The sequence below is a fragment of the Orcinus orca genome, chromosome 8 (assembly GCF_937001465.1).
Source record: "Orcinus orca chromosome 8, mOrcOrc1.1, whole genome shotgun sequence".
Classification (NCBI taxonomy): domain Eukaryota; kingdom Metazoa; phylum Chordata; class Mammalia; order Artiodactyla; family Delphinidae; genus Orcinus; species Orcinus orca.
Window position 1 is genome coordinate 50,485,183 of NC_064566.1, and position 18,056 is coordinate 50,503,238.

The 18,056-nt window shown below is 54.4% G+C and overlaps 1 protein-coding gene across 12 annotated transcripts in view; it reads right to left on the bottom strand.

Moving 5' to 3' along the window:
- ARAP1 (ArfGAP with RhoGAP domain, ankyrin repeat and PH domain 1) overlaps positions 1-18,056 on the bottom strand; it is a 63,590-nt gene that overhangs the window by 43,830 nt on the left and 1,704 nt on the right. The window contains exon 1 of one of the 12 annotated variants that reach the window (XM_012536722.3): positions 6,377-6,473. The exons of the other annotated variants lie outside the window; for them this stretch is intronic. The gene's annotated coding sequence lies outside the window, so the exon portion shown is untranslated. Of the gene's footprint in view, positions 1-6,376; positions 6,474-18,056 lie in introns of those variants that run through there. 12 annotated transcript variants of the gene reach the window in all.

The window sequence follows — 18,056 nt, forward strand, 5'->3', positions numbered from 1 at the left end:
AAAGATACATATGAGACAGGTGACGCTGGTTGCCTCTAAGGAGGAAAACTGAGGGTTGAGGAGGACAGGAGGGAGCAGAGGCAGAGCCAGACTTCACAGGGCCTGAAGCTTACCCAATTTGGATGCCCTCTTTCAGAAAAAGAATACAAGAGTATCTTATCATTTTCCAATATACACAAATATCAAATCTTTATGTTGTACACCTGAAACTAATATAATATGTCAATTACATCTCAATTCAAAAAAATTTTTTAATTAAAAAAAAGAAAGAGGGCTTCCCTGGTGGCGCAGTGGTTGAGAGTCCGCCTGCCGATGCAGGGGACACGGGTTCGTGCCCCAGTCCGGGAAGATCCCACATGCCGCGGAGTGACTGGGCCCATGAGCCATGGCCACTGAGCCTGCACGTCCGGAGCCTGTGCTCCGCAACGGAAGAGGCCACAGCAGTGAGAGGCCCGCGTACCACAAAAAAAAAAAAAAAAAAAAAGAACATCTTACTTTTGTAAGAATTTACAAAAACACATGACCACATGCACACACTGCCCAGGCCCTCCCTGGGCCCCATCAGCTTCCCTGGAAACCCACCTCCATGTGGAGGGAAACTTTTCACTCTACATCTTTTTTCTATCATCCAAATATTGAACTATGTGAATTTTTCTAAAAGGCTCCTGAGGGACTTCCCTGGTGGTACAATGGTTAAGAATCTGCCTTTCAATGCGGGGGACGTGGGTTCGATCTCTGGTCAGGGAACTAAGATCCCACATGCCATGGGGCAACTCTAGAGCCCACGCACCACAACTAGAGAGCCCACGTGCTGCAACTACTGAGCCCACACGTAAAACTAGAGAGAAGCCTGCACAACGCAACAAAGAGCCTGTGTGCCACAACTAAGACCCGCAGCAGCCAAATAAATAGATACTTTTTTAAAAAATAAAAGGCTCCTGAGGGTCCCAAAGGAAGACACGAATGAACAGAAATACATTTGATGTTCTTAAATAAGTTGGCTCTCAACATTATAATGACATCAGTTCTTCCAGGGTTAAGCTAAAGCTAACACAATCCCAACTAAAATTACCCAAAGGCAGATTCTAAAGTTCATATTCAATGATATTAGAGATTTATTGTTGGGTGGGAAAGCAAGGTGCAGAACACTGTTTTATTATGTAAAAATCTGGGTTAAAGAAAAAGAATACATATACACGTATGCACACATTATACACAGAATACTCCGATGGGTATACAAGAAACTGCCTTTGGGGAGGAGACCCGCAGCTGGCAGGACAAGAGAGGGAGGGTTACCTTTCACTGTATCCTCTGTATCTTTTTAATTTTATACCATTTTCCAACAAATTACAATTTAAAAGATAACACGATCATCTGGGAGTAAGAAAGAGACCATAACTCACCAGGCATGGAAGGAAATCAAGTAAGCAGGTACACACCCAACCCGACCCACTGGTCCCTCCCTGTGTGGCCCCATCCCTTTCAAGCCCGCTCGGGTGGCTCTTCGCAAGGTCTCTGGCCTCACCCTCTCTCTGTCTCTCAATCTCAGTTTTCAAAATGGAAAGCGGGACCTGAGGTCTCACCTTCATGAAGCCTCCTCCACCTCAGTGTCGGGACTTAGCCTGCCACACTCAGCCCAGCACCCCCATCCCTCCCTGAGTCACCACCAGCCGGGCTGCCCAGAATGCCAGGGTCCCCCGGAGGCGGCAGCTACTCTGAACGGCCCCTCATCTTGGCCTGAGGTGGAAGCTGCAAGGACAGGGGTAAATGAGAAAGCCTATGAGGCAAGGCCACTTTGGGCAGCTGGATGCCAGGAGGAAGAAGAGGAAGGGGGAAGGGGGAGGGGCGAGGGATGGCGAAAAGGAAAGAGATGTAAAAAAGCGAGCGACGGGGAAGAGGGTAGAGAAAGAGAAGGAAGAGAGGGACGGGTTCAGGGAGCCTAATGGAAACCAGGCGATGGTTAAAGGGAGGAAGCCTTCCAGCGGGGGTGAGGACAGCGTGAGGAGGCAGACCAACGACAGGCCTGCCCAGAGGTGGAGGCCACACCAGCGGGAGAGGGGAGTCAGGACACCCCGTTCTCTGGCCCTCCCCCAGGACCAGTGGCTGTAGCAGGGATGTCGGGCCTGGCCAGGAGGCTGGACTGCCCCCAGGGAAGACATGGGGAGGGGGTAGATGCAGCTGCATGACTGAGGCAGGGCCCCCACAATGCAGAGCCTGTCAAAGGGAACCTGGGGAGACCCAGGAAGACAGGGCCCTCTCCGCTAAGCCTGAGAGTTGGGGGGTGGAGGAGTGAGGCAAGGGCGTGAGACCCCAGGGGTCCTGCTCCTAAATGTGTATGGAAACCAAAAGAAGGTGTTTCCAGGCAGGAGAAAGAAGCGGCCATCCTTGAGGGCAGGCCACCAGCAAGCTCAGACGGCCCGGGCTCTGTTCGGGAGGGTGGGTCGAAGGGCCAGGTCTTGGGCAGAGCCACATTTCCTGCTACTAGGGCAGGGTCAACCACAAACTGCTGGTCTCTGCAGGATGACTTTAGGGGGTACGGGTGAACATGTAAAATTAACTAATTAGGTATTTATCTTAAGTAGACTTCACAGTTATCTCTTAGGATGGGGCTAAAATAGGTATGGTTTAAAAGTGAATATTTCAAAAATAAATCTTAAGTAATTAGTACTTCATAAAGAGTTGGCAAAAAATGGCAGTGCTACTCAAATGACGATTTTTAAAAAGAATTTAATAAGACAATGTAAATAGTCTTTACTATATGCCACGCACCTAAAGCACTTTTCATTAACTTGTTTAAGTCTCATAGCAACCCTATGAGGTAATACCTCACAATTTAAGATGAAGAAACTGAGGCACAGAGAGGTTAAGCAACTTGCCCAAAGTCACACAGCTGGGAAGGGGCAATTTGAATATAGTCTATACCTGCTTTGTCCAATACAGTAACTAGTAGTAGCCACATATAGCTACTGAAACTCCAAAAGTGGCCACATAATGAAGTATGCTCTATACAATACACACTGGATTCTGAAGTCTTAGTACAAAGAAATAAGAATATAAAATATCTCAATAATTTTTTCTATTTCTTACATAATAAAATTATAGCATTTTGGATATTTGGATAAAATATACTATTAAAATTAATTTCACCTGTTTCTTTTTAATGTGACTACTAGAGAATTTCAAATTGCACTTGTGGCTCGCATTACATTTCTACTGGACCGTGCAGCTCCAGACTCTTAACCAGTCTGCTCACTGCCTCTCGACAGTGACAAGCTCTAACTGAGCAGCTGCTACAGGTCAGGCAGTATTCTCAAGATTCAACATGGAATGATGGATGATGGCCCAACCAGGCTACTGGAATGATGAGGACTGGGAAACAGAAACCACCTCTGTCCCTGAGAAGGGCCCAGCCCCTTCTTGGGCCTCTCTCAAGTTCCTAATCCTACACTAAAGGCTTCAGGCCAAGGTCAGACTTGGGACTCCGCACTGACACCCCTCTAGGACAACCTCATTCAAGGCATTAGAAGCATGAGCCAGACCTCAGACGTGTACCCACCCTCCAGGAATCTCAGGCTGGAGGGTGTCAGATACTACCCAGCCGGCGAAAACAGCCCACATGGCCCTCACCAGGCGGGGGTCAGGGAAGGCTTCCTGGAGGAGGCAGCTGCTTGAAAAAAGAAGTTTGGAGCAGTGCCCTGCTAAGCCATGCTAGAGCCTGAGGCAAAAAAAAGAAATCAGTGATACTGAATCTCTTTATTTAAATTTTTGATATTTTGTTTATCTTGGATCTTTTTCATTAATTTTGATTTTTAAAAAAATATTGCTTGGGGCTTCCCTGGTGGCGCAGTGGTTGAGAGTCCGTCTGCCAATGCAGGGGACACGGGTTCGTGCCCCAGTCTGGGAAGATCCCACATGCCGCGTAGCAACTAAGCCTCTGCGCCACAACTACTGAGCCTGGGCTCTAGAGCCCACGAGCCACAACTACCGAGCTCACACGCCGCAGCTACTGAAGCCTGCGCACCTAGAGCCCATGCTCCGCAACAAGAGAAGCCACCGCAATGAGAACCCCGCGCACTGCAATGAAGAGCAGCCCCCGCTCGCCGCAACTAAAAGAAAGCCTGTGCGAAGCAATGAAGACTCAGCGCAGCCCAAAAAAAAAAAAATTTTTTTTAAATATTTCCTAAAATTATTATTTACCTTGATTACTGAGCTTTTTGGTCACCCCCTCCCTCATATTTTGCACTCACTTATTTTGCCTCACTTGCTCCACCCTAATCCTGGCCAAGTTTGGAGGTTTAAGCCCTTCGGCTGCTATGACATCACTGGATCTCCACCCACAAGGAAGCAGGGACCAGCAGAGGAGAGTGTCGTCCTGTTGAGACAGCAATGGCCACAAGTTGGGGGGTTCCCCTCTCCCCCAACCCTAAGGGCCCAGCTCAGGCTTCACCATCACCCCAGCCCACCCTGCCCCTGCTTCTACCCTGTCTCCCTCCAGCCCCTCTCCACTGGGCCAACCACTGTCCCACGCCTGCTCAAAGCCCCTTCCATGGTTCCCAGTGTCCTCAAGTCCAGCTCCTCCGACCATCCTTCGACTGGCTCCAGCCCTGCCGTTTACAGATGAAGAAACAAACGCCCACAGGGAGGAAGTGACTTGCCCAAGTTGTCAGCACATGCCCCAAGCCCGGCCGGGCTCAGCTGGTCCACCACTCCCTCTATTTCACTTTTTGCACCAGGCACCAGCTTGACACGTGGAAGCCCCCAAAACTGTCTGTTGTCAATGGGTAAATGAACCACATCCTCCCACCTTCAGGTGCTGATTCCAGGCTGCCTTCTCCAGAAAGTCCTCCCTGACTGCCCCCTTGGGCCCCTAAGCCTCAGAGGCTGAGTCATGCAGCTCAGTGCTGCTCCTGCTCTGTTCCTGGTTGTCCGATTTGTGGGGGGTCCATCTCCACCCAACCCCCAACCTGGCCTGGGGTATCCTGAGAGCCTGTACCCCTGTACCCCTTCTTGTCTCCCCTACCCTCACAGTAGAGCCCAGGACCTGGCTGTGCTCACAAGGGCACTCAGTCCAGGGGTAAGTAAGGGTTGTCTGGAATCTCTCTAATCCTTGCCAACCAGTCCTTCTGCAGGTATGGCCTGAGTCCCTCTTGCTGGAGCCAAAACTTTCATCCTTCTGTCCTTAACTACCTCGTTTCCAACACCCAATGGCAGAGTTTAAATCTCATCGCCCCTTCTCTGTCCCAGTACAGCATCTCTCTCGCGCCATCCCTGCCCACTACTGACTAGGGACACCAGTACTGCCAGTCCAGCAGAAAGGCAGCCCTGAGCTTTAGCTAAGGACAAGCACACTCCCACTTCCTTGGTTTCCTAAATATCCACTGCATGCCCAGCCTCCACCAGATTTCCACCTTCACCTGAATCATCCCCGGTACAGTCCCAAGGTCTGGGATTTTTACCCCATTTCGTAGAGGCTGTGTGAAATGAAAACTTGCCCAGGTCACTTGCTAGAGCCAACAGGGCCTTCAGAGGATGTGACTGTCTGTCTGGCAGAGGCAGTGAGGCTTCCAGAGGGCACTCCTGAGCTGGGCCTTGGAGCATAAGTAGGAGGTTGCACTTCTAGGCAAAGGGAACTGAGTGTGCAGGACCCGGGGATGGAAAAGGAGCTGGCAGATCCAGAGATGGGGAGAGTTCAGTGGGGCAGGAACAGGAGATGTGAAAGGACAGTAGTGACACCCAGAGAGGTTTAGGGATCTGCCCTTGGTCGCCCATGTGGGTGTAAGCCTCCTTTGCATTCTGATTTGAATGAATGAGTCAGGCCTGGATCCGGTAGCCCTGACAGTCCCAACTCCTTCCCCACTCAGCTCTGGAGTCCCCTCAGCGAGGACCCTTCCCCAACTGCATCTTCAAAGCCCCCTGTCTGCACAGAGCTGTGCTCTGGATTCAAGGGAAGGCCCAACGGTGGGGGGAGCGGAAGGGGAGGAAGGTAGGCCTAGAGCTTCAGACCTGCGGCCTGTGCTCGTCCACCCCCCAACACCCCCCGCCACCGCCTCACAGCATTCCACCCCATCCTAGGCAGGCTGGGCAGGGACCCCAGCGCCCAGAACTCAGGAGAGCCCTCGGAGCTCTCCACACAGGAATTAAAAGCAGTACATATCCAGCTAGGCCTGGGTCTACTATGCACACCCCACGCATACCACAAATGCACAGCTCACACAGCCTCCAGGTTCACACACCGCCCACCCCGCCTAGCAGCCACACGCACAGCCTTCAGTCCCCATACTCACTACCAACAACCGGACTGTGTACAACTGCCCAGAGCCCGATGCTGCCCACGCCCCTTGACCCCAGTCCCCCCAGCCCAATCACCAGGTCATACCTGGGGGCAGGGCCACCCTCGTTTGCTGCCCTCCTGGCTGTTCTCAGGGCTCTGTTAACACAGGCAAGAGGACTTGGAGACACTTCCCTCAGATATGAGGAACTAGGTGGGGGCTGGGTGCCTGGCCCAGAAGCGGCCCCCGCCCCTCCGCAGAAGCCAACTCCCTCCAGCTCTGCCAGGCAAGGCAGCACGTGCGGCCCTCAGGCAGGCAGCTGACTATAACCCCCGGACCCAGAAGCCTATTTTCTGTCTCTCCGGGACTGGTGGCCACGGCATATGGGTGCCAAGGAGGCACACTGGGGTCTCCTGCCCTAACCCCAGCCCCGGACCTCCGCCCCGTCACTTGCCCAGGCACCAGATTTCTGCCCCATCCCATCTGTGATGTGGCCTGACAGGAGTGGTGAGGGCTGACAAGGAACAGCCCTCAGGGCAGAGGAATGACTGAGTCCGGGCCCCAGGGCTTGCCTCAGCCATCTGGTGGGGAACTGGGGGCCACTGGCTCCAGGCCAGAACCCTATCCCCGCAGGACGCCAGGCAAGACCAGGTTCCAGTGCTGGCTCCATCACTTCTTGCCTGAAGCCCTGGGCAAGTCATGTCACACTCTGAGCCTCAGTTTCCCCCTCCACAGAACAGAGCTGTCACCCAGATGACCATGACACATGACCATGTGTGTACTAGAAGCCACACTCGTTCGGCATCTGCTCACTTCTCTGCTGCTAAGATAGACACTTCCTGTTCCGAGCCCCAAGGCTTTGGCCGGGCCCGTCCAGAGGGGCCCTTGGTGCTGGCCCTGTAGCCAGGCTCTAGTCTGGACGCCTTCAGCACCCTGAAATTCTCAGTTCCCCAGATACCAGTGACCCCCACACCCTGCCTCCAGCCACATCCCCCAGCAGGGCTCCAGGGTGGATACACCATGGCCTCCTGGACCTCCTCCTGGGGGGCCCCAGGCACTGCATATGCCCCGCCCCACAGTGAACTCACCCACTCGCCTCTCCTGGGGAAAGCGGGGCTGCCTCCACCCTAGGTGGGACCATTGAGCAAATTAGAAAAAAATGCCTCTTGCTTCAGGAGCCCCACAGCAGGGCATGCAGCTCAGCAAAGAGGACAGGCTGAGTTTCAGTCCTCCTCTCCCAGCTCTCCCTGCACCCAGCCAGGTACCCTTGGGCAGTGCGCAACGCGCACATCCACACCCAGTGGACTAGGTGAGAGGTAGGATATTTTAACAACCTCCTTAGGGCAGCCCCCTCAGCATCGCCCTAATAAAATGTACAACTAGTTTTATTAATGATCAATGGACATTTAAGACTAAAGGACAGTAGACAGCCCTGACCTAAATTTCAGGCCTACCTCTAACTCCCACCCCAAATCTTGAAAGACTAATCACTTTCTACAACCTCCTCGTCTGTACTGTTTAAAGTTTTTACAGTTGCATATCACTTTCATAATTACAATGATAAAAGCATTTTAAGTCTATCAGAAATGAGTTTGTCCCAGTTTCTTCCCCAAAACCATCATTATAAAGTAGCTTTGTGATTTTCAATATAACATGCACAGAATACCAAGAGAACTATCGTAAATGAAACTGATTTCCTGGGCCATCTGGACTGGAGGATGAGAAACTGAGCCCCAAAGCTCAACCCCTCCCTCACTGTCTTATCTTCCTGAAGGTCTAAGACACAGTTTATCAAATGACATCCCCGCCTCCCCACCAACCACAGATCCGGAGGCCAGACTGAAGGCCACAGACTTTCAAATGAGAAATGGACTGAGGGTCACTATGAACATGAGACGCCAGGGTACCTGTGGTTTGTCCTCTAAACAGCATCTGACTCCACCCTAGCCCTGCCCCTCACCCACGTTCCCCCAAACCTCACCGGGGGCCCCCCTCATGCCCAAGCCCCTCTCCACCCTGGAGAGGATGAAGTGTGAATGTCTGAAGTACCTCAACTCACAATAAATGAAGCTGATAGTTAAAAGGTTTGGTTTTCAGGCCCTGTCAAAAAGTCTGTGACGGATAAACAACAAGGTCCTGTTGCATAGCATAAGGAACTGTATTCAATATCCTGTGATAAACCATAACGGAGGGACTTCCCTGGGGGCGCAGTGGTTAAGAATCCGCCTGCCAATGCAGGGGACACGGGTTCAAGCCCTGGTCTGGGAAGATCCCGCAGAGCAACTAAGCCCGTGTGCCACAGCTACTGAGCCTGCGCTCTAGAGCCTGTGAGCCACAACTACTGAGCCCATGTGCCACACCACTGAAACCCGCGTGCCTAGAGCCTGTGCTCCACAAGAGAAGCCACTGCAGTGAAGAGTAGCCCCCGCTCGCCGCAACTAGAGAAAGCCCGCGTGCAGCAAGGAAGACCCAACACAGCCATAAATAAATAAATAAATAAGTATTTCTAAAAAATAAATAAAATGGTTACAATGGTCAATTTTATTAAAAAAATAATGGAAACGAATATGAAAAAGAATATATATGCATAACTGAATCACTTTGCTGTACAGCAGAAATTAACACAACATTGTAAATCAACTATAATTCAATTAAAAAAAAAAAGTCCAAGACACACTGAGCTCCTTGGCCCTACCAGTTCCCCCACCTCCAGACAGATCACTCTGGACCACGCCCTCGCCTTCCTCTAACTGCCTCCTTATCACCTCGCTTTTGACTCATCCCTCCTCTCCATCCCCACTGCCCCTCCCCAGCCCATCTGACCCCTGGGCCCTCCTCCCTGCCCTTCCGGTCCCCACACCTTCAACCAGAGCACCCTCTACCTGCTCCTCTAACCATCCCCCCCCCACAAGACAGAGCTCCTCCAAACCTGAACCCCCCAGCCCAGACCCACATCCACCTGCCCTATGCCCCCAACCCTTCACTCTTCAGGTCCCAGCTCAGGCCCTTCTCACCTGGAAGGGGTGCCCAGCCAGCCGCACAGCACCTGTGGAGACCTGGTGCCCTCTCACCAGGAGAGCACGGCCTCTGGCCTGGCCCCCCGGCTCCTCAGTCACAGACACGCCCTCCTGGGCTGGGGACTCCCCAGGCAGGGCAGGGAGCACCTCTCCCACCAAAGGTGCTGGGTGAGGGGGAGGCCTGAGGTACCACAGGGTGACTCCAGGACGATCCTCCTCTGTCACAACTGCCCCCCATGCGGGAGCTGGCAGCGGGGGAGCTCTTAACGCTGCAAATGAGGCAGAAACAGGAGGAAACAGGGCTAACCACAGGGAGGATGGCAGTGCACAGGGCACTCCCTGGCAGTGGAGTGGACAGAACCAGAGTCACGTCAGTCAGAGCCTCACTACACACCAGCGGGGTTGAGGACAGCCCTGGCCTGATGGGGGAGGGGAAGGGAAGGCTGCTTGACTCCATCCTCTCTGAGGCAACTGGGCACCTGATGTGCCTGCCCACCCAGAAGGAGAGACTGGGGCTCCTCTGCACCCAGAAGTAGCAGCCCAGGAGAACAGGGACCTGACACTGCCCTCTCCCTAGGCGGCCCCTGCAATGGAAAGCCAGTGATCAGCAGGCCCCTTGCTGGCACCTGACAAGAGGAAGCTCCTGTGTTGGTGGGTGGAGGTGACCAGATGGGCGGGGCAGGGGCTGGAAAGGAAAAGAGGGAGAGAGGGAGACAGGGGACCAGCCCCACAGGCTCTGGCCTCCAGTTGGATGTGGGACCTCAGCCTCCCCGACTCTATAACCAGACAACAGAAAGGAAAGACTCTCTCACTCACAGGGAACATTCTAACCTACTTATCTGACCCTGCCACCCCTGCTTAGAAAGACAAAAAGCCATGGTTATGGAGTGCTTCCCATCTACCAGGCGCTGTGCCAAGCCTGCTATATGGATTGTTTCATATAATCCTCATGACGATCTGGAAAGTGGATGGTTTAAACCTGACTTTACAGATGAGGAAGAAACTGAGCCTCATAGAGGTTCAGTAAGTTGCCCAAGATCACACAGGAGCCCCTCCTTCCACTCCGTCTCCTCAGAGGGGAGAGTGTGGAGACCAGGAGCAGGGAAGTCAGGCAGGAGAGGGGAGGGAGGATGAGTGTGGGCTGAGAAGGGCCTTGAAGGCCACACTAAGACACTCAGCCTCACTGTCCAGACAAGAGGAAGCCATGAAGGGCAGCAGGGTGCGTGGGGCGGCAGGGAGGCAGGCAGATAGGGGTCCTACTGCTGTGAGACTTAAGAATTCACATAACTTTTCTGAGTCTCAGTTTCATCATCTGTATAATGGGCTTGTGGGGAATAAATGTATGCCTTCAAAACAGATCCCAGGGACTTCCCTGGTTGCGCAGTGGGTAAGAATCTGCCTGCCAATGCAGAAGGCAGGGGTTTGATCCCTGGTCCGGGAAGATCCCACATGCCGCGAAGCAACTAAGCCCGTGCACCAGAACTTCTGAGCCTGCGCTCTAAAGCCTGCGTGCCACAACTACTGAGTCTGTGTGCCACAATTACTGAAGCCTGCGCACCTATAGCCCGTGCTCCGCAACAAGAGAAGCCACTGCAATGAGAAGTCGGTGCACCACGACGAAGAGTAGCCCCCACTCGCCGCAACTAGAGAAAGCCCTCGTGCAGCAACGAAGATTCAACGCAGCCAAAAATAAATAAATAAATAAATAAGTAAATTTAAGAAAACAAAAAACAAAAACAGATCCCAACCTACCAGTTCTCACCCTCCAGTGACTTCCAACCTCCCTCAGAGTAAAGCCAAAGCCAGGACAAGGCCCGCCAGTCCTGCATGGTCTGTGCCTGCCTCACTGTTATTCCAACCGACTCTGAGTGCTCCTGCCTCAGGGCTGGGCCCCGAGTTACCTCTGCCTGAAATGCTCTTCCAGACACCTGCATGACTCACTCCCATACTTTTTCCAGCGCCCTCTCAAATGCACGGCACGGCCTTCCTTCCTGACCACTCTGCCTAAAGAGGTGCCCCCCATCAGTCCCTCTCTCCTGACCCCACGTCATTTTTCGACACCCCCCTTATTTCTAGCGGACACTGTATTATATGTTTATTTGTTCATTGTCAGTCTCCTCAACCAGAGTACGGGGCACTGTCTCATTCACGGCTCTATCCCCAGTGGTAGAAGTGTCTGGCCACTGGGGGCATGGGTGAAAGGACGTCTACAGAGGCATGGCTCGCCCTGGTCAGGAGCTTGAGACAGGGCCCGTGACACGGGCAGGGTGAGGGACAATTGGGTGAGGTAGGTGCCAAGGTTCAAGGTTCACGTCCAGAGGTCTAGGAGCGAAAGCTTCAACTCTGAGACTCCTTGGCACCCTCCGTGGCTGGGCCTGCCCCTTCTCTCCACCTCTGTGGCTACCCCTGCCACTTCCTGCTGTGCTGGCCCGATAAACACTGCTGGGGGAGCCCTCACCCACACACGGCAAGTCCTGTTCCCCAGAGCAGGTGAGAACCACCGCAGACTTCCAGAAATCTCTGAGACCAATCCCCCCCTCCCTGGCCTGCCTAACCCTCCCACGGCTCCCCATTACCCAGCGGGGCTCAAAGGGCCTCCACCCTCTGGGTCTGGCCACTTACTCCCCCTTTCCAGGTTCATTCCCTCCACTCTCACCGCTGGACACTTGGCCTCCAGGACTTTGCTCATCAGGCTCCCTCCGCCTGGAACATCTTTCTCTACCTTGCCCTTCACGTTCAAGTGTCACCTGCTCTAGGCAGCAGCTTCTGGCTCCCACGGTCACAGCCTGGGTCACACTGCTATGCCACTATCTGTCGCTGTGTCACATATACACACACATTCTTTCTCGCCCCAGCCTTGGCTGGGTGCTCCCTGAAGGCAGGACTGGGGTCTGATTTCCCTGCATCCCCAGCTACCAGCCCAGGGTTGGCAGACAGTGAATATCTACTGCTTGAATGAAATCTCCCAATTTTACACGTGAAAAGCAAGGAGCCCAAGCAAGTGATGACTTGTCCAAGGTCACACTGCAATCAGTGGCCAGAGCGTGGCTAGAACCTGGCCTCTAGGCCCCCAGGACCAGGTGCCTCCCATTCTGCTCGCGCCCACCAGTTAGAGCTCCAGCCTCCTGCCTGCCAGACCCCAGCCCCGCCTTCTCCTAGCTCCCCACATGCCCAAGCACCTGCTCCTTAGGCATTTTGGAACCTCCTAATCCAATCCTCCCGCTTCCAGAAGGGGAAAGTGGGCCCCAGAAAGGGATAAGAACCCAACCAGGGCCACACGAGTCAGTACAGGACCCAGGCCCCCCAGCCTGAGCACCCCATCCCCTTCCTCTAGCTTATTCCTTGGAAGAACTATGAGGGGGAGGTCCCCTCAGGTGACCTCAGAGACACTGGAGTAACCCTCCATCTCCAAGTGGCTAGGCCAGCCCTGCATTGAGAAAGGTGGGTTTTCAGGTCACAGGCAGTAAAGGCAGAGGAGTGTTTTGATTCACGTCCTGGAACAGAACCACTAGAACCATTAGATACTCCCTGGATCTCTGGCCTCCCTAGACTTAGCTATCCATCTTTAGAGCTAAGGAGGAGACAGCAAGAGGAACAGCCCCAGTCTGAGGGAAAAGGTAGGACTTTAGCTGAGGCTCTGGCACCCCTTTCCCAAGCAAGAGAGACTCCACCCCAAAGCTGTCCTGCTGTCATCTGGCAAAGCTCAGGGAGGCCCTTTCTCCCCATCAGGCCAGGGCCTCTGGAAACACATTTTAGCTGCAGAACTAGACCGCGGCCCGCTTGGGGGAAGGTCCCCACTGAAGTGGGTAAGAGCCTCATCCAGCTCACGCGTCAGGGGTGCCGAGCCAGGTACCTCCTACCCCAACGCATTGGGACATGGAATGCTGATCGCACCCAAACAAAGGAAAAAGCACAGGTCCTCCAAGGAGGTTTCTGGGCCTGAGAGCACACACGTGCGCACACAGGAACACGCACGGCGCCCCCCCCCAGAGGCATGTGCAGCAGAAGGGAGCTCACCCAGCCAGAAGTCTTCAAGAGGAGGGCACCTCCCTCGTGGGGAGGGAACAGCCCTCTTCCCCATGAGGCAGCTCCCGCTCCCATACCCAGGGCCCTTTGAGGGCAACTGCTGTGCCCACAGGCCCACATGGGCACCGGAAGGACCTGGAGAGGCACTGTGAATTACTAGAAGGCCCTCAGCCAAGGTCCAGTCTCCCTGCCCCCTGAGGAGGGTCAGGGCCTCCCCTGGGGCTCCCGGGCCCAGGTCTCTGTCCACCACCCCTCAGAGTCCTTGAGCCTGGCTTTGACACTCCAAAGCTGGACCTGGGCCTGCTGAGCCACATTCCATGCCGGCCCTGAGAGGAACTGGTTCGCCCGGCAGTACAGCCCAGGCTTTGCTCTGTGACCCAGTCAGCCACCAGCCCTCCCTGGGCCTCCTCTCAATCCCATCCTGGCATCCAGGACAGCGCCACCCCCAACAAATGAAGAGGAGGCCTGGCCCCTGTCTGTCTCCTCCCCACCCCCATTAAGCTGGCTATCTCTTCTGCTACCACCTAGTCCATTCCAGAACCTGGTTCTCAGATTTCTTGAAAGGTGTGTGTCAACGGGGTGTCTGCTGGGAGTGGTGGGTGCAAAGGGCATGAAGCGTCCCCCCCCCCCGGCACCACCACCAAGCAGCCCCAAGAAACTCTCCAGGCCTTGTCTGTCTGGCACCAGCTGGCCAAAGGTGTGGCACAGGGCTCAGCCTCAACTCAGGATCCACGCAGCCCAACTGGAAGCTTTGCAGGTTCTTGGCACCTCGAATTTCGGAAATTTGGAAGCTGGGGATCTTTGGCACATAAAACCCTAGAATCCTTGATCCCCAATGCCCACAGTCTCAAGACTCAGAATCCTAAAATCCCAGCTGCCCAATGTGGGGAGAGGGAGTGTCAGAGTGGAGAGGGATGGAGAAGCCCTTCCCCGGCCCCCCCTTACCTGCGCTGTTTGGTTTCTGTCCTGACCTGTCCACACCTGGGGGCTGGGGGCTTGGGATGTCCCAGGTGCTGCTGCTTCCTGCTCCCTCCCTGAAGCTCCAGGGAAGCTGAGTCCATGACCAACCCAAGGCCTGTCACTGAACCAGAGACTGGGGACAGACCATGAGCTCCTGACTCCAGGCCTGATTATAGGCAGAGCCCTGGCCCCAGCATTATGGTGGGAAGGAGGGGAGGGAAGGAGAGAAGGGGATGCCCAGGGGCAGGGAAGGAAGGTGGCACAGGAGACCAGGGCACCTGTGGGGGAGGGGAGCAATACGAAGCGGTAGCTTAGCCCTGCTACCGCTACCCTTGTCCTAGGGCCTGCCACCCCAGCACTGGCCTGGCCAGAAGGAGGGAGGGTGAGGCCAGGGTCCCCCAAAGGCCCTGGGAAGCTGAGATTCCAGGTGTGACCTCCAGTTCCCTGCCCTGGGAATGGGGACAGAGGAGTGGCTGTGAGAGGTCCCAATTGTCCCAATTGCCCTCACAATCTTTTGCTCTCACAACAATGAAAACAATGAGGAGGAGGAAGATTTTGCCACATTTCTCCCTCCCAGTGGGGAGGGGGGATGCTCTCTGACCCCTGAATCTTCCTCTGGACCCCACTGGCCATGAGCATCACACTCTTGACCACAGCTGGTCTCTGCTTCTTGGCCTCTTAGCTCTGCAACCATGTTCCCCAGGTTTGTTCGTTCAGTCACTGACACCCAGCTGTACCAAACCCCAGGCACCTTGAGAGGAATCAGTTTCCTGGTTTGGCCAGAGAGAAAGACTTGGACACTGTGACAAGGCAAGGTGAGCAGTATCTGAAGGAAGCTCAGGGCTTCAGAGGCCCAGGAGGCCCTGACCAGGCAGGGAGGTAGAGTGCAGGCCTCAGAGCCCCCTCCCTTGGTGCCAGTCCCAGCTCTCCCTTTCCTCAGCTGAAAGACTCTAGGCAAGTCACTTAACTTCTGCTGACCTCAGTTTCCTCAGCAGTAAAAAGGAGAACCACTGTACTCAACAAAGTCCAAACTGGACAGGACAGGACAAGAAGAGTGGGCAGGAGCTGCTCATCCTAGGGCTGGGCCCCTGGGGGCTAAGACTTGACAGAAGCCAGTCCAGCCTGCGAGCAGGCATCCCATCCCCACAGCGCGTCACCAGTAATGTCACCTGCCCCGGCGGCCCTCCAGTCCCTGCCTGCCACCCGACTGGGAGTTCCCAGAGAAGCACAGGGTTTGGATCTTGTCTGCCTGCAGTGTCTCCCAGTGCTCAGGGTTCTCACTGTGAAGCTAGAGAAATTCAGACTCCCAGCTCTTCTATATAATAAATGATCTCAGGAAAATTACTTAACTTCTCGAGGCCTCAGTTTCTTCATCTGTAAAATGGGAACAGTGCCTACCCCATACGACTATTGTTGAGGATTAAATGAAATCAGTACATAAAATGTTTAGCACAGTGTCTGGCACATAGTAAGCTTCCAAAAAAACAGTAGCTACTGCTACTATTATTACTACTATTAAATAATAATTTTGTTATTGAATTGGTCACTTAACTCCACATCCCCTCCCAGCGACTCTGATTGTCTCAATGGTCTGGGACAGACGCCCTGTTTATGGGACAGAATCTTTTTTCCCTTCTGAACTATGTTCCAAAGGATGAGACAGAGAGAAATTCCACAGGAAGGTCATGTGGAAGACCAGCCATGCACTGCCCTCCCTCCCCACCACCCCAGGCCATCCCTGAACCTGAGGTCACCTGCCTTTTGGGGCTGAGACTGTCCTCTCCAGAACCCTGATTGGAATCTACAGGTCTGGGGGCCTGACAGTGGTGGGGGGGGGTGGAGGGGGGCTAGGTGAACAAGATGTCCTCTCTGATCAGGGCTGGGGATACTGGTGTTGAGTCCCTGAGCTCCACTGGGACTGTACTTGTAGGGGATCTCTGAGGGCCTCCCCACACCCTCCTGCTGTTCAGACCCTTGGTGCAGAGCCCCTTCCTGAAACATGAAGTGCCCCTCCATGCAGGGCTATGGAGGGGGAAGAGTCCAGCCTGACAGAGACCAGAGGAGGGGGTGACAGGGGCCGCCCCAAGGACTGGACTCTGCTCCTAAGGGAGGGCCGGGTCTGCATGGCTGGGGTCACACTCTGCTCGAGGCTGCCTTGGCCACCACCCAGGGGAAAGCCCCTAACTGAGTGGGACCCTGGACTGTGTTCAAGGAGTGACGTCAGGCTGGGGGAGGGGAAGTCAGGCCAAAGGAGGTAAACAAATGCCTGGGTCCTGATCCTGCCTCTACCACTTAACTTGCCATCATCTTGCACAAGTTACTTAACCTCTCTGTGCCTCAGTTTCCTTATCTGTAGAATGGTGCCTAACTTCTAGGCTTGTTGGGAGGATGAAACTGGTTAACATTCGTAATAGTGCCCACAAAGGTGCTGTGTGCATGTTTGCTGGCGTAATTCTCGCTGATATTATTACTCAGCTCTCTCCGAGGCTGTTTCTTCCCCTGTCTTACTGGAGGATGACCCTTGTCTCATGGAATGATGTAAAGTTAAATAAATTAACAAATGCGCAGTGTCAGGCACACCGTAGGTATTCAAATCAAGTAGAGGTCCCTCCCTTTCCCTTTCTTCTCCCCAAGAGGGCCCAGACTAGGAGTCGGGTCAGTCCTGACCCCCACTAGGGCTCGCTGTGTGATCCTGGTCTGAGCTCTGGTACCTGGCCTCAGTCTCCTCATCTATGAGAAAAGCTTCTGGGCCAAGTGATCTCTGTACATGGCCATATCTGCTTCAGCCTCCCTCCCACCTCCGTTCCCTCCTTTCCTTCCCCATTTCCAATTCATGTCCTACGGCACCCCCTCCTGCTGCAACAGAACCCCTGGGACCCTAAAGTGGGGTGGGGGGGGCAGCTGGTGGGTAAGGGGTACCAGCCTTCAAGCAGTCCAGGGCCCATCTCAGGCCCCCAAGGGTTAAGATCCAGAGTGAAGGACGGGGGGCCAGGGTCAGTGCTGGACAGACGGGCCTGCAGCCCAGGCCCTGCAGCCCAGGTCCTGCCTCCCCTCCCCCCATCCTGGGAACAGAGGCCACTTGTTTGGGCATCAGCTGGCTGGCTTTGAGCTTGGCCAAAGGGAGAGTGGGGTGGGGAGGGGAGAGGGCCCCCGGAGAGTGGAGGGGACTCCCCTCTGTCCTAGGGCTTTGTACTAGTCTAGTCCACAACTAGCCCCTAGGACTCTCGGAGGCCCCTTACCCCTCTGAAGTGACCCCTTCCCCCCAGGTTCTCCCTTTTCTTCATTCAAACACTCACTGCTGGGGGAAGGAATTAGACTCAGGCCCAATTCTTGCTCCAGCAGTCTCTCTTTGGAGCACGGGGCCAGGGCTTATCACCCAACCCAGCAGATGGAGAAATGGAGAGGTTTGGGAACTTACAGTCACGTAGTGTTTGGTGGCTGCACAGGGACCATCCCAGGTCCCAGTCATCCCCACGGTTCTGCAGTCCCCTTCCCCACAGAGCTCCAAGGAGACCCTTCCTAAGTGGTGCCCTACACAGCACTCACTGAAAGGCTAGGCAGGAGAAGGCCCACCTCTGAAGACCCAAAGGACCTGGGAGGTTTGGAAGAGGAGAAAACTTCTGTAGGGTAGGGGGGAGGACAAGCAACCTGCACAAAGGGCTGAGGCGTGATGTGTGGAAAGGCATGGCTGGAGTCCAAGAGATGGTGGGGGTGAGGCTGGGTCTGACTGGGGAGGCCTGGGAGCAATCTGCCCACTTCCACCTCACAGTTGTCAGGGCTCTGC